General features: G+C 48.1%; 17 non-coding genes and 2 pseudogenes across 17 annotated transcripts; all 19 read right to left on the bottom strand.

Annotated features, from left to right (window-relative positions):
* Positions 1–34: 34 nt before the first annotated feature.
* LOC111437919 lies at positions 35–192 on the bottom strand (annotated as a pseudogene).
* A 226-nt stretch (positions 193–418) lies between these two features.
* LOC111437978 lies at positions 419–537 on the bottom strand. Its single transcript, XR_002709576.1, has one exon. It is a non-coding gene; the product is annotated as a 5S ribosomal RNA (ribosomal RNA).
* Positions 538–763: 226 nt separating this feature from the next.
* LOC111437909 lies at positions 764–882 on the bottom strand. Its single transcript, XR_002709527.1, has one exon. It is a non-coding gene; the product is annotated as a 5S ribosomal RNA (ribosomal RNA).
* A 226-nt stretch (positions 883–1108) lies between these two features.
* LOC111437956 lies at positions 1109–1227 on the bottom strand. Its single transcript, XR_002709555.1, has one exon. It is a non-coding gene; the product is annotated as a 5S ribosomal RNA (ribosomal RNA).
* A 226-nt stretch (positions 1228–1453) lies between these two features.
* On the bottom strand, positions 1454–1572 carry LOC111437979. Its single transcript, XR_002709577.1, has one exon. It is a non-coding gene; the product is annotated as a 5S ribosomal RNA (ribosomal RNA).
* Positions 1573–1804: 232 nt separating this feature from the next.
* Positions 1805–1923, bottom strand: LOC111437993. The gene has a single exon (XR_002709590.1). It is a non-coding gene; the product is annotated as a 5S ribosomal RNA (ribosomal RNA).
* Positions 1924–2156: 233 nt separating this feature from the next.
* LOC111437913 lies at positions 2157–2275 on the bottom strand. Its single transcript, XR_002709529.1, has one exon. It is a non-coding gene; the product is annotated as a 5S ribosomal RNA (ribosomal RNA).
* A 227-nt stretch (positions 2276–2502) lies between these two features.
* On the bottom strand, positions 2503–2621 carry LOC111437966. The gene has a single exon (XR_002709565.1). It is a non-coding gene; the product is annotated as a 5S ribosomal RNA (ribosomal RNA).
* A 240-nt stretch (positions 2622–2861) lies between these two features.
* LOC111437992 lies at positions 2862–2981 on the bottom strand. The gene has a single exon (XR_002709589.1). It is a non-coding gene; the product is annotated as a 5S ribosomal RNA (ribosomal RNA).
* Positions 2982–3208: 227 nt separating this feature from the next.
* LOC111437984 lies at positions 3209–3327 on the bottom strand. Its single transcript, XR_002709582.1, has one exon. It is a non-coding gene; the product is annotated as a 5S ribosomal RNA (ribosomal RNA).
* Positions 3328–3554: 227 nt separating this feature from the next.
* On the bottom strand, positions 3555–3673 carry LOC111437989. Its single transcript, XR_002709586.1, has one exon. It is a non-coding gene; the product is annotated as a 5S ribosomal RNA (ribosomal RNA).
* Positions 3674–3980: 307 nt separating this feature from the next.
* Positions 3981–4099, bottom strand: LOC111437987. The gene has a single exon (XR_002709584.1). It is a non-coding gene; the product is annotated as a 5S ribosomal RNA (ribosomal RNA).
* A 241-nt stretch (positions 4100–4340) lies between these two features.
* Positions 4341–4459, bottom strand: LOC111437955. Its single transcript, XR_002709554.1, has one exon. It is a non-coding gene; the product is annotated as a 5S ribosomal RNA (ribosomal RNA).
* Positions 4460–4699: 240 nt separating this feature from the next.
* On the bottom strand, positions 4700–4818 carry LOC111437975. Its single transcript, XR_002709573.1, has one exon. It is a non-coding gene; the product is annotated as a 5S ribosomal RNA (ribosomal RNA).
* A 227-nt stretch (positions 4819–5045) lies between these two features.
* Positions 5046–5164, bottom strand: LOC111437983. The gene has a single exon (XR_002709581.1). It is a non-coding gene; the product is annotated as a 5S ribosomal RNA (ribosomal RNA).
* Positions 5165–5452: 288 nt separating this feature from the next.
* Positions 5453–5571, bottom strand: LOC111437985. Its single transcript, XR_002709583.1, has one exon. It is a non-coding gene; the product is annotated as a 5S ribosomal RNA (ribosomal RNA).
* A 240-nt stretch (positions 5572–5811) lies between these two features.
* Positions 5812–5930, bottom strand: LOC111437907. The gene has a single exon (XR_002709525.1). It is a non-coding gene; the product is annotated as a 5S ribosomal RNA (ribosomal RNA).
* Positions 5931–6156: 226 nt separating this feature from the next.
* LOC111437973 lies at positions 6157–6275 on the bottom strand. The gene has a single exon (XR_002709571.1). It is a non-coding gene; the product is annotated as a 5S ribosomal RNA (ribosomal RNA).
* Positions 6276–6515: 240 nt separating this feature from the next.
* On the bottom strand, positions 6516–6634 carry LOC111437946 (annotated as a pseudogene).
* Between the last annotated feature and the right edge of the window lie 6539 nt (positions 6635–13173).

The following is a 13173-nucleotide window of genomic DNA, read 5'->3' as shown; positions in this document are numbered from 1 at the left end:
AGCAAAAGAAATAAGAAATAAAAAAATAAAAAAAGGGGTGCAACACGAGGACTTCCCAAGTGGTCACCCAACTTAGTACTACTCTCGCCCAAGAGGAAGTGGTCACCCAACTTAGTACTACTCTCGCCCAAGCACGCTTGACTGCGGAGTTCTGATGGGATCCGTTGCATTAGTGCTGGTATGATCGCACCCGACATGCAATGCGCACAAATTGCATTTAACGCATGCGGGGCGGCATGATCGAGGCGACGGTGGGTGCACGCACGTGCTCGGAACGGTCGGCGGGGCCCGCGCAGACACGTCGGGGAGAAGAAACGCGATGAGCGGGGGAGGTTGCCATTTGTAAAGAAAGGAAGAAAAGAACGGGGAGAAATTGAAATAACAAGCAAAAGAAATAAGAAATAAAAAAATAAAAAAAGGGGTGCAACACGAGGACTTCCCAAGTGGTCACCCAACTTAGTACTACTCTCGCCCAAGCACGCTTAACTGCGGAGTTCTGATGGGATCCGGTGCATTAGTGCTGGTATGATCGCACCCGACATGCAATGCGCACAAATTGCATTTAACGCATGCGGGGCGGCATGATCGAGCCGACGGTGGGTGCACGCACGTGCTCGGAACGGTCGGCGGGGCCCGCGCGGACACGTCGGGGAGAAGAAACGCGATGAGCGGGGGAGGTTGCCATTTGTAAAGAAAGGAAGAAAAGAACGGGGAGAAATTGAAATAACAAGCAAAAGAAATAAGAAATAAAAAAATAAAAAAAGGGGTGCAACACGAGGACTTCCCAAGTGGTCACCCAACTTAGTACTACTCTCGCCCAAGCACGCATGACTGCGGAGTTCTGATGGGATCCGTTGCATTAGTGCTGGTATGATCGCACCCGACATGCAATGCGCACAAATTGCATTTAACGCATGTGGGGCGGCATGATCGAGGCGACGGTGGGTGCACGCACGTGCTCGGAACGGTCGGCGGGGCCCGTGCGGACACGTCGGGGAGAAGAAACGCGATGAGCGGGGGAGGTTGCCATTTGTAAAGAAAGGAAGAAAAGAACGGGGATAAATTGAAATAACGAGCAAAAGAAATAAGAAATAAAAAAATAAAAAAAGGGGTGCAACACGAGGACTTCCCAAGTGGTCACCCAACTTAGTACTACTCTCGCCCAAGCACGCTTCACTGCGGAGTTCTGATGGGATCCGGTGCATTAGTGCTGGTATGATCGCACCCGACATGCAATGCGCACAAATTGCATTTAACGCATGCGGGGCGGCATGATCGAGGCGACGGTGGGTGCACGCACGTGCTCGGAACGGTCGGCGGGGCCCGCGCGGACACGTCGGGGAGAAGAAACGCGATGAGCGGGGGAGGTTGCCATTTGTAAAGAAAGGAAGAAAAGAACGGGGATAAATTGAAATAACGAGCAAAAGAAATAAGAAATAAAAAAATAAAAAAAGGGGTGCAACACGAGGACTTCCCAAGTGGTCACCCAACTTAGTACTACTCTCGCCCAAGCACGCTTGACTGCGGAATTCTGATGGGATCCGGTGCATTAGTGCTGGTATGATCGCACCCGACATGCAATGCGCACAAATTGCATTTAACGCATGCGGGGCGGCATGATCGAGGTGACGGTGGGTGCACGCACGTGCTCGGAACGGTCGGCGGGGCCCGCGCGGACACGTCGGGGAGAAGAAACGCGATGGGCGTGAGCGGGGGAGGTTGCCATTTGTAAAGAAAGGAAGAAAAGAACGGGGAGAAATTGAAATAACGAGCAAAAGAAATAAGAAATAAAAAAATAAAAAAAGGGGTGCAACACGAGTACTTCCCAAGTTGTCACCCAACTTAGTACTACTCTCGCCCAAGCACACTTAGCTGCGGAGTTCTGATGGGATCCGGTGCATTAGTGCTGGTATGATCGCACCCGAAATGCAATGCGCACAAATTGCATTTAACGCATGCGGGGCGGCATGATCGAGGCGACGGTGGGTGCACGCACGTGCTCGGAACGGTCGGCGGGGCCCGCGCGGACACATCGGGGAGAAGAAACGCGATGGGCGTGAGCGAGGGAGGTTGCCATTTGTAAAGAAAGGAAGAAAAGAACGGGGAGAAATTGAAATAACGAGCAAAAGAAATAAGAAATAAAAAAATAAAAAAAAGGGGTGAAACACGAAGACTTCCCAAGTGGTCACTCAACTTAGTACTACTCTCGCCCAAGCACGCTTAGCTGCGGAGTTCTGATGGGATCCGGTGCATTAGTGCTGGTATGATCGCACCCGACATGCAATGCGCACAAATTGCATTTAACGCATGCGGGGCGGCATGATCGAGCCGACGGTGGGTGCACGCACGTGCTCGGAACGGTCGGCGGGGCCCGCGCGGACACGTCGGGGAGAAGAAACGCGATGAGCGGGGGAGGTTGCCATTTGTAAAGAAAGGAAGAAAAGAACGGGGAGAAATTGAAATAACGAGCAAAAGAAATAAGAAATAAAAAAAATAAAAAAAGGGGTGCAACACGAGGACTTCCCAAGTGGTCACCCAACTTAGTACTACTCTCGCCCAAGCACGCTTAACTGCGGAGTTCTGATGGGATCCGGTGCATTAGTGCTGGTATGATCGCACCCGACATGCAATGCGCACAAATTGCATTCAACGGATGCGGGGCAGCATGATCGAGGCGACGGTGGGTGCACGCACGTGCTCGGAACGGTCGACGGGGCCCGTGCGGACACGTCGGGTAGAAGAAACGCGATGGGCGTGAGCGTGCGAGCGGGGGAGGTTGCAATTTGTAAAGAAAGGAAGAAAAGAACGGGGAGAAATTGAAATAACGAGCAAAAGAAATAAGAAATAAAAGAATAAAAAAAGGAGTGCAACACGAGGACTTCCCAAGTGGTCACCCAACTTAGTACTACTCTCGCCCAGGCGCGCTTAACTTGCGGAGTTCTGATGGGATCCGGTGCATTAGTGCTGGTATGATCGCACCCGACATGCAATGCGCACAAATTGCATTTAACGCATGCGGGGCGGCATGATCGAGCCGACGGTGGGTGCACGCACGTGCTCGGAACGGTCGGCGGGGCCCGCGCGGACACGTCGGGGAGAAGAAACGCGATGAGCGGGGGAGGTTGCCATTTGTAAAGAAAGGAAGAAAAGAACGGGGAGAAATTGAAATAACGAGCAAAAGAAATAAGAAATAAAAAAAATAAAAAAAGGGGTGCAACACGAGGACTTCCCAAGTGGTCACCCAACTTAGTACTACTCTCGCCCAGGCGCGCTTAACTGCAGAGTTCTGATGGGATCCGGTGCATTAGTGCTGGTATGATCGCACCCGACATGCAATGCGCACAAATTGTATTCAACGGATGCGGGGCGGCATGATCGAGGCGACGGTGGGTGCACGCACGTGCTCGAAACGGTCGACGGGGCCCGCGCGGACACGTCGGGGAGAAGAAACGCGATGAGCGGGGGAGGTTGCCATTTGTAAAGAAAGGAAGAAAAGAACGGGGAGAAATAGAAATAACGAGCAAAAGAAATAAGAAATAAAAAAAATAAAAAAAGGAGTGCAACACGAGGACTTCCCAAGTGGTCACCCAACTTAGTACTACTCTCGCCCATGCGCGCTTAACTGCAGAGTTCTGATGGGATCCGGTGCATTAGTGCTGGTATGATCGCACCCGACATGCAATGCGCACAAATTGCATTCAACGGATGCGGGGCGGCATGATCGAGGCGACGGTGGGTGCACGCACGTGCTCGGAACGGTCGACGGGGCCCGTGCGGACACGTCGGGGAGAAGAAACGCGATGGGCGTGAGCGTGCGAGCGGGGGAGGTTGCCATTTGTAGCGGACACGTCGGGGAGAAGAAACGCGATGGGCGTGAGCGTGCGAGCGGGGGAGGTTGCCATTTGTAAAGAAAGGAAGAAAAGAACGGGGAGAAATAGAAATAACGAGCAAAAGAAATAAGAAATAAAAAAATAAAAAAAGGAGTGCAACACGAGGACTTCCCAAGTGGTCACCCAACTTAGTACTACTCTCGCCCAGGCGCGCTTAACTGCAGAGTTCTGATGGGATCCGGTGTATTAGTGCTGGTATGATCGCACCCGACATGCAATGCGCACAAATTGCATTCAACGGATGCGGGGCGGCATGATCGAGGCGACGGTGGGTGCACGCACGTGCTCGAAACGGTCGACGGGGCCCGCGCGGACACGTCGGGGAGAAGAAACGCGATGGGCGTGAGCGTGCGAGCGGGGGAGGTTGCCATTTGTAAAGAAAGGAAGAAAAGAACGGGGAGAAATAGAAATAACGAGCAAAAGAAATAAGAAATAAAAAAAATAAAAAAAGGGGTGCAACACGAGGACTTCCCAAGTGGTCACCCAACTTAGTACTACTCTCGCCCAAGCACGCTTAACTGCGGAGTTCTGATGGGATCCGGTGCATTAGTGCTGGTATGATCGCACCCGACATGCAATGCGCACAAATTGCATTTAACGCATGCGGGGCGGCATGATCGAGGCGACGGTGGGTGCACGCACATTTTCGGAACGGTCGGCGGGGCCCGCGCGGACACGTCGGGGAGAAGAAACGCGATGAGCGTGGGCGTGCGAGCGGGGGAGGTTGCCATTTGTAAAGAAAGGAAGAAAAGAACGGGGAGAAATAGAAATAACGAGCAAAAGAAATAAGAAATAAAAAAATAAAAAAAGGGGTGCAACACGAGGACTTCCCAAGTGGTCACCCAACTTAGTACTACTCTCGCCCAGGCGCGCTTAACTGCGGAGTTCTGATGGGATCCGGTGCATTAGTGCTGGTATGATCGCACCCGACATGCAATGCGCACAAATTGCATTTAACGCATGCGGGGCGGCATGATCGAGCCGACGGTGGGTGCACGCACGTGCTCGGAACGGTCGGCGGGGCCCGCGCGGACACGTCGGGGAGAAGAAACGCGATGAGCGGGGGAGGTTGCCATTTGTAAAGAAAGGAAGAAAAGAACGGGGAGAAATTGAAATAACGAGCAAAAGAAATAAGAAATAAAAAAAATAAAAAAAGGGGTGCAACACGAGGACTTCCCAAGTGGTCACCCAACTTAGTACTACTCTCGCCCAGGCGCGCTTAACTGCAGAGTTCTGATGGGATCCGGTGCATTAGTGCTGGTATGATCGCACCCGACATGCAATGCTCAGAAATTGCATTCAACGCATGCGGGGTGGCATGATCGAGGCGACGGTGGGTGCACGCACGTGCTCGGAACGGTCGACGGGGCCCGCGCGGACACATCGGGGAGAAGAAACGCGATGGCCGTGAGCGTGCGAGCGGGGGAGGTTGCCATTTGTAAAGAAAGGAAGAAAAGAACGGGGAGAAATTGAAATAACGAGCAAAAGAAATAAGAAATAAAAAAATAAAAAAAGNTTGAAAATAACGAGCAAAAGAAATAAGAAATAAAAAAATAAAAAAAGGGGTGCAACACGAGAACTTCCCAAGTGGTCACCCAACTTAGTACTACTCTCGCCCACGCACGCTTAGCTGCGGAGTTCTGATGGAATCCGGTGCATTAGTGCTGGTATGATCGCACACGACATGCAATGCGCACAAATTGCATTTAACGCATGCGGGGCGGCATGATCGAGGCGACGGTGGGTGCACGCACGTGCTTGGAACGGTCGGCGGGTCCCGCGCGGACACATCGAGGAGAAGAAACGCGATGGGCATGAGCGTGCGAGCGGGGGAGGTTGGCATTTGTAAAGAAATGAAGAAAAGAACGGGGAGAAATTGAAATAACGAGCAAAAGAAATAAGAAATAAAAAAATAAAAAAAGGGGTGCAACACGAGGACTTCCCAAGTGGTCACCCAACTTAGTACTACTCTCGCCCAAGCACGCTTAACTGCGGAGTTCTGATGGGATCCGGTGCATTAGTGCTGGTATGATCGCACCCGACATGCAATGCGCACAAATTGCATTTAACGCATGCGGGGCGGCATGATCGAGGCGACGGTGGGTGCACGCACGTGCTCGGAACGGTCGGCGGGGCCCGCGCGGACACGTCGGGGAGAAGAAACGCGATGAGCGGGGGAGGTTGCCATTTGTAAAGAAAGGAAGAAAAGAACGGGGAGAAATTGAAATAACGAGCAAAAGAAATAAGAAATAAAAAAATAAAAAAAGGGGTGCAACACGAGAACTTCCCAAGTGGTCACCCAACTTAGTACTACTCTCGCCCACGCACGCTTAGCTGCGGAGTTCTGATGGGATCCGGTGCATTAGTGCTGGTATGATCGCACCCGACATGCAATGCGCACAAATTGCATTTAACGCATGCGGGGCGGCATGAGCGAGGCGACGGTGGGTGCACGCACGTGCTCGGAACGGTCGGCGGGGCCCGCGCGGACACGTCGGGGAGAAGAAACGCGATGGGCGTGAGCGTGCGAGCGGGGGAGGTTGCCATTTGTAAAGAAAGGAAGAAAAGAATGGGGAGAAATTGAAATAACGAGCAAAAGAAATAAGAAATAAAAAAATAAAAAAAGGGGTGCAACACGAGGACTTCCCAAGTGGTCACCCAACTTAGTACTACTCTCGCCGAAGCACGCTTAACTGCATTGTTCTAATTGAATCCGTTTTATTAGTGCTGATTTGATCGCACCCGACATGCAATGCGCACAAATTCCATTTAACGCATGCGGGGTGACACAATCGCAGTTTCAAAGGCAGCAGACTAGAGATTGTGCGGCACTCCCTTTCCAACGACATGTGAGCTAAGCCAATTTGTTCTTGCGTCGCCTACGGCCAAGCGACGTATGATCGAGCCTCTAGCCTTGGTTTTAAAAGTAGGTTTTAGAAAACGAGGAGAGAGAGTGATTTTAGAAAGTGACGTTATATAAGCAAGCAAGAGAAAGATAACAACGGCTTAGCATATATAACCTTGGGTAGGGAGAAGTTGACAACTAGTCATATCCCCCTTTAGTACATTCTGGGCCATTTTATGTCTGGCAGGCCTGATATTTTTGGGGCGTCATACGCCCTAGAACTACAAAAAGAAAAACACTAGAATGTAAAGAGATGACAAGGGTTTGGCTTGTCATGGGCATGTGGCCATGGGCAACACGCCCTGGACGAGCATGACCGTGACATCCTCCCCTACCTTATTGGTTGACTTCCCTGTCAATCAACTACTTTCAAACCTTGCGATGTGGGTGGCGGCAGAGTTCAGATCTTCGGCGCGTTCCCAGCTGGTTTCCTCTGTAGGGAGATTCTTCCATTTGACAAGGAATTCACGAATCGTCCGTACAAGTCTTCCTATCTTCCTAACCCTGTCGGCTAGAATCTCTTCTACTTCTTTTGTCTCTTTTTGCTTCAGATCGATGCTCGGTCTCATGATTGCATTTCGTTGGTCATCGTTTGGGTCAGGGTGGTAGGGCTTCAAGTTGCTCACATGAATTACTGGGTGGATTTTCATCCATGCAGGTAGTGTAACTCGGTAGGAGGTAGCCCCGATCTTTTTAAGGACTTCAACCGGGCCTTCATATTTGCGAACTAGTCTCTGGTCCTTTCGGTTGCGAAATCTGATCTGTTCTGGTCTCAGCTTGATGAGAACTTGATCTCTTGCTCAGAATTGAAGGGGGCGATGCTTCTTGTCCACCCACTTTTTCATATGCTTGGAAGCCTTCTCTAAATATGTCTGGGCTATATCTGTTGTCTGCTTCCATTCTCTTGTAAAGTTGTGAGCTTGAGGGTTTTTTCCTGCATAAGAATGATCAATAATACCGGGTAAGGCCGGTTGTCATCCACTTACAATTTCGAAGGGACTCTTTCCCGTAGACGAGCTTGTTTGACAATTGAAGCAAAATTGGGCGACATCTAACAGTTGTATCCAGTTCTTCTGGCGAGCTTCGACGAAGTGACGTAAGTATTCTTCGAGCAGGCAATTGAACCGTTCTGTCTGTCCATCGGTTTGAGGGTAATAACTCGAGGAGATGTTTAAGGTTGTTCCCAAGAAGGCGAATAACTCAGTCCAGAATGTCCCCATGAATCTACCATCCCTATCACTGATGATGCTCGATGGAATGCCCCATAACTTTACAATGTGTTTGAAAAATAGTTGGGTTGTGAGTTCCGCCGAGCATAATTTGGGAGTGGGGATGAATGTTGCATATTTTTAGAATCGGTCCACGATAACCAAGATGGCGTCATATTCCCCGACTTTTGGGAGGTGTGTTATGAAGTCTAGAGATACACTTTCCCAGGGTCTTGTTGGCACAGGTAGAGGTTCCAAGAGTTCTGAGACTTTAGTTTTCTCGACTTTGTCCTGTTGACAGATGAGGCACGTCTTGTGTGTATTGCATGATGTCGTCTCACATGTTTGGCCAGAAGTACCCCTTCTTTATTAGAGCGTATGTTCTTTGCCACCCAGGGTGTCTGGCCCATAAGGTATCATGACATTCCTGAATGAGCTTCTTCCTTAGTTCCCCAGTTCTTGGGACATACAATCTGTTTCCTTTGGTCATCAGAAGGTCTCCCTCAACCCAAAACTGTCGTGTTTTCCCAGCTTTAGCTAGTTCAACGACGGCTTTGGCCGATGGGTCTTTATGTAAATGTTCCTCGATGATGTCGCGCATCGATCCATCGATCTTACTTGAATGAATATGGGCTAACATGCACAGGGCCGCATGTTCGCCCTTCCGACTCAGTGCGTCGGCTGCTTAATTATTCTTTCCTTCTTTGTGTTCGAACTTGAAGTCGAATTCGGCCAACGACTCCTACCACCGGGCTTGTTTTGCCGGTAATTTTGGTTGATCAAAGAAGTGGCAAATGGCGGTGTTATCCGTCTTCACTACGAACTGTGATCCCAAGAGATACTGTCTCCAGACTCGAAGGCAATGGACTACAGCCAACATTTCTTTCTCGGAGATTGTGTATCTCCGTTCGGCATCGTTGAGCATTCGACTTTCGTAAGCGATGGGGTGGCCTTCCTGAATAAGGACCCCACCTAGAGCAAAGTCGGAAGCATCTGTTTCTATTTCAAATGGCTTTGTAACATCTACCAACCCGAGGACAAGACCCCTCGTCATGGTTGTTTTCAGATTTTCAAAGGCCATTTGACAATCATTTGACCACGACCAAGGGTGGTCTTTCTTCAACAGCTCTGTCAATGGGGCGGCTAGTCGTGAAAACCCTTCGACGAACCGCCTATAGTAGTTGGCTAATCCTAAGAAGGACCGCACCTCGGATACGGAAGTAGGAACTTTCCATTCTTGGATAGCTTTTATCTTGTCGCTATCCATACTGATTTGACGACATGTCCAAGGAAGTTGATGCATGTTTGTGCGAATGCACATTTCTCTTTCTTCACATACAGTTGGTTCTGCCGCAGCTTGTCAAACACTAGCTTCAAGTGCACTTTGTGTTCCTCCAGGGTTTTGCTATAGACAACTATATCGTCGAGGTATACTATGACGAACTGGTCCAATTATTTGTAGAAAACTTGGTTCATCAACATGCAGAAAGTAGCTGGGTCGTTTGTCAAGCCAAAGGGCATTACTAGGAATTCGAAGGCCCCATATCTTGTTACACATGTCGTCTTGGGCTCGTCCCCCTCGGCAATACGTACTTGGTAATACCCAGATCGCAAGTCCAACTTCGTGAAGTATTTGGCCCCGTGAAGCTGGTCGAACAAGTCAGATATTATCGGTAGTGGATATTTGTTGCGTACCGTCACCTTGTTTAAGGCTTTATAGTCTATGCACAGACGCAACGTCCCATCCTTCTTCTTCTGGAATAGTACGGGGGCCCCGTAAGGTGCCTTTGTCGGGCGGATGAATCCCGCCGTCAACAACTCATTCAGTTGTTTCCTCAATTTGGCTAGCTCGGGCGGAGCCATCCGGTATGCGTTCTTTGCTGGCGGTTTAACCCCGGGGAGGAGTTCGATTTCGTGATCAATGCCTCGACGAGGTGGTAATGTTTGGGGTAAGCTCTCTGGCATTATGTCAGCATAACTGTTTAGTACCTCCTTGATTTCATTTGAGACAGTTTCCTCGGTGGTCGCTTCCTCCATCAGTGGTATGGCCATAAATGTGGGTTCCTCTCGTGCGAGTCCCCTTTTTAGTTGTATGGCCGAGATCATTCGAATATTACCTGGTTGCTTGATGCTTGCAGGTATTACTGTGGGATTGCGGTCAGTGATCACCAAACATTTCGCCAGTGGCATTGGGATGACTTTGTGTTCCAGGAGGAACTCTATCCCCAGTACCACGTCGAAGTCGTCCATGCGAACCACGACAAGGTCTAGCTCCCCTGTCCAATCCCCGATCTTGAAGAGGACTCTTTTGGAAACTCCCACAATAGGCAAGGCCTCAGAGTTGACGACTTTCATTTTCCCCGGGTCCTTTCCTATGGTGAGTCCCAATCTTCGGGCTTCTTGATCGGCGATAAAGTTGTGGGTTGCTCCTGAATCTATCAGAGTGCTCTTGATCGGTTGAGAATTTATTGCCGCATCTACGAACATGAGTCCTTTTTCTATTATCTCCTTCGATTCGACCTTCCATTGGAGGGCTGACAAGTATTTAAGCGCGCCCATTCGGGGATTGTCTTGATCTTCCTTCTTGTCTAACATAGATTCGACCCTTGCGTCATTGATCTCTTGAATAGACACTTGGAGCGCAGTGAGAAAGGCTCGATGAGGGCAGTAGGATACTTTATGGGGACCTTTACACAACATGCATTGTAAAGGTGTCGTCGGGTGGTTCCTTTGATGGTAAGGCCCTCGAGATGTCCCCGCTTGATTGTTTTGAGGAGGTCTATCCATCCATCCGCTCTTTACCTCCATATGAGTCTTGTCTTGAGGGTAAAATGACTAAACGATCATTTTCCGAAAAAGGTTATAGAGCCAAAGAAACCTTAGAACTCGTGCATACAGATCTCTGTGGTCCAATGAATGTCAAAGCACGAGGAGGGTATGAATATTTCATCAATTTTATTGATGATTATTCAAGGTATGGCTATATTTACCTAATGCATCACAAGTTCGAAGCTCTTGAAAAATTCAGAGTATAAGACTGAGGTTGAGAATCTATTTGGTAAAACTATTAAAACACTTCGATCAGATCGAGGAGGAGAGTACATGGACAAAGCACAAGGTGGTTTGTTTTAGGACCCTCAAGAAAATAGAGTGTTTGTATCAACAAACGCTACATTCTTAGAGGAAGACCACGTAAGAAATCATCAACCTCGTAGCAAACTAGTATTAAGTGAAATTTCTAAAGAAGCTATTGATAAAACAACAAGAGTTGTTGATCAAGCTGGTCCTTCAACCAGAGTTGTTGATGGAGCTGACACTTGGTCAATCACATCCTTCTCAAGAGTTGAGAATGCCTCGACGTAGTGGGAGGGTTATAACTCAATCCGATCGTTACTTGGAGTTGGCAGAAACTCAAGTCATCATGGAGGATCCATTGACCTATAAACAGGCAATGAATGATGACGATAGAGATCAGTGGATTAAAGCCATGAATCTTGAAATGAAGTCAATGTACTTCAATTCAGTCTGGGAACTTGTAGATCAACCAGATGGGGTAAAACCTATTGGTTTCAAATGGTTGGGGTAAAATCTATTGGTTGTAAATGGATCTATAAGAGGAAACGAGACCAAACCGGTAAGGTACAGACCTTTAAAGCTCGACTAGTAGCAAAGGGTTATACCCAAAGAGAGGGGGTGGACTATGAAGAAACCTTCTCTCCTGTTGCTATGCTTAAATCGATTAGAATACTCTTGTCTATTGCCACATTTTATGATTATGAAATTTGGCAAATGAATGTTAAGACAACCTTTCTAAACGGCAATCTTGAAGAGAGTATCTATATGGCTCAACTAGAGGGGTTCATTGAACAGGATGACGAGCAAAGGGTTTGCAAGCTTAAAAGATCCATTTATGGGTTGAAGCAAGCATCTCGATCCTGGAATATAAAGTTTGATACTGCGATCAAACCTTATGGCTTTAAAATGAATGTTGACGAACCTTGTGTTTATAAAAGGATAGTCAACTCTACAGTAGCTTTCCTGGTGTTGTACGTTGACGATATTCTACTCATTGGAAATGATGTGGGATTACTGACTGACATTAAGCATTGGCTAACGACACAATTCCAAATGAAAGATTTGGGAGAGGCTCAGTTTGTTCTTGGAATCCAAATTGTTCAGAATCGCAAGAACAAAACACTAGCATTGTCTCAGGCATGTACATCGACAAAATGTTGATTCGATATAATATGCAGAACTCCAAGAAAGAATTATTACCTTTCAGGCACTGAGTTCATTTGTCGAAGCAACAAAGTCCTAAGACACCTCAAGAAGTTGAGGATATGAGACACATTCCCGATGCATCAGCGATCGGTAGTCTGATGTATGCCATGCTATGTACCCGACCCGACATATGCTAGGTTGTGGGAATTTTCAGCAGATATCAGTCCAATCTAGGACGTGCTCATTGGACTGTCGTTAAGAATATCCTCAAGTATCTTAGGAGAACGAGGGACTATATGCTAATTTACGGTGCTAAGGATCTGATCCTTACAGGGTACATTGACACAGATTTTCAGACCGATGTAGATTCGAGAAAATCGACATCAGGATTTGTCTTCACTCTGAAAGGAGGAGCAATAATATGGACAAGCATAAAGCAAGGTTGCATTGCTGATTCCACCATGGAGGCTGAGTATGTTGCTGCTTGTGAAGCAGCGAAAGAATCTCTATGGCTTAGGAAGTTCTTAACTGATTTGGAAGTCGTTCCAAATATGCATCTTCCCGTCACTCTTTATTGTGATAACAGTGGAGCAGTTGCAAATTTAAAAGAACCAAGAAGCCATAAGCGAGAAAAATATATTGAGCACAAATATCATTTAATAAGGGAGATTGTGCAACAAGGAGATGTGATCGTCACACAGATAGCTTCAGAGCACAACATTGCTGATCCATTTACAAAGCCCCTCACAACTAAAGTGTTTGAAGGGCACCTAGTGAGTCTAGGACTACGAGTTATGTAATCTAAGGCAAGTGGGAGAAAAGGCATGAGTATGTGATGCCCTAGTTCATTGTATTTCCCTCTACTCAACGTTATAAAACCCCACTAGAGTTTTAGTCCAAATGGGAGTTTTGTTGGGTTTTATGTCCTAATACTCATAGTTTGTAAACA

The sequence above is a fragment of the Cucurbita moschata genome, unplaced genomic scaffold, assembly GCF_002738365.1.
Source record: "Cucurbita moschata cultivar Rifu unplaced genomic scaffold, Cmos_1.0 Cmo_Scf00068, whole genome shotgun sequence".
Taxonomy (NCBI): domain Eukaryota; kingdom Viridiplantae; phylum Streptophyta; class Magnoliopsida; order Cucurbitales; family Cucurbitaceae; genus Cucurbita; species Cucurbita moschata.
Note: the sequence above shows the minus strand (reverse complement) of the source record. Positions and strands in the feature narration are given on the sequence as shown.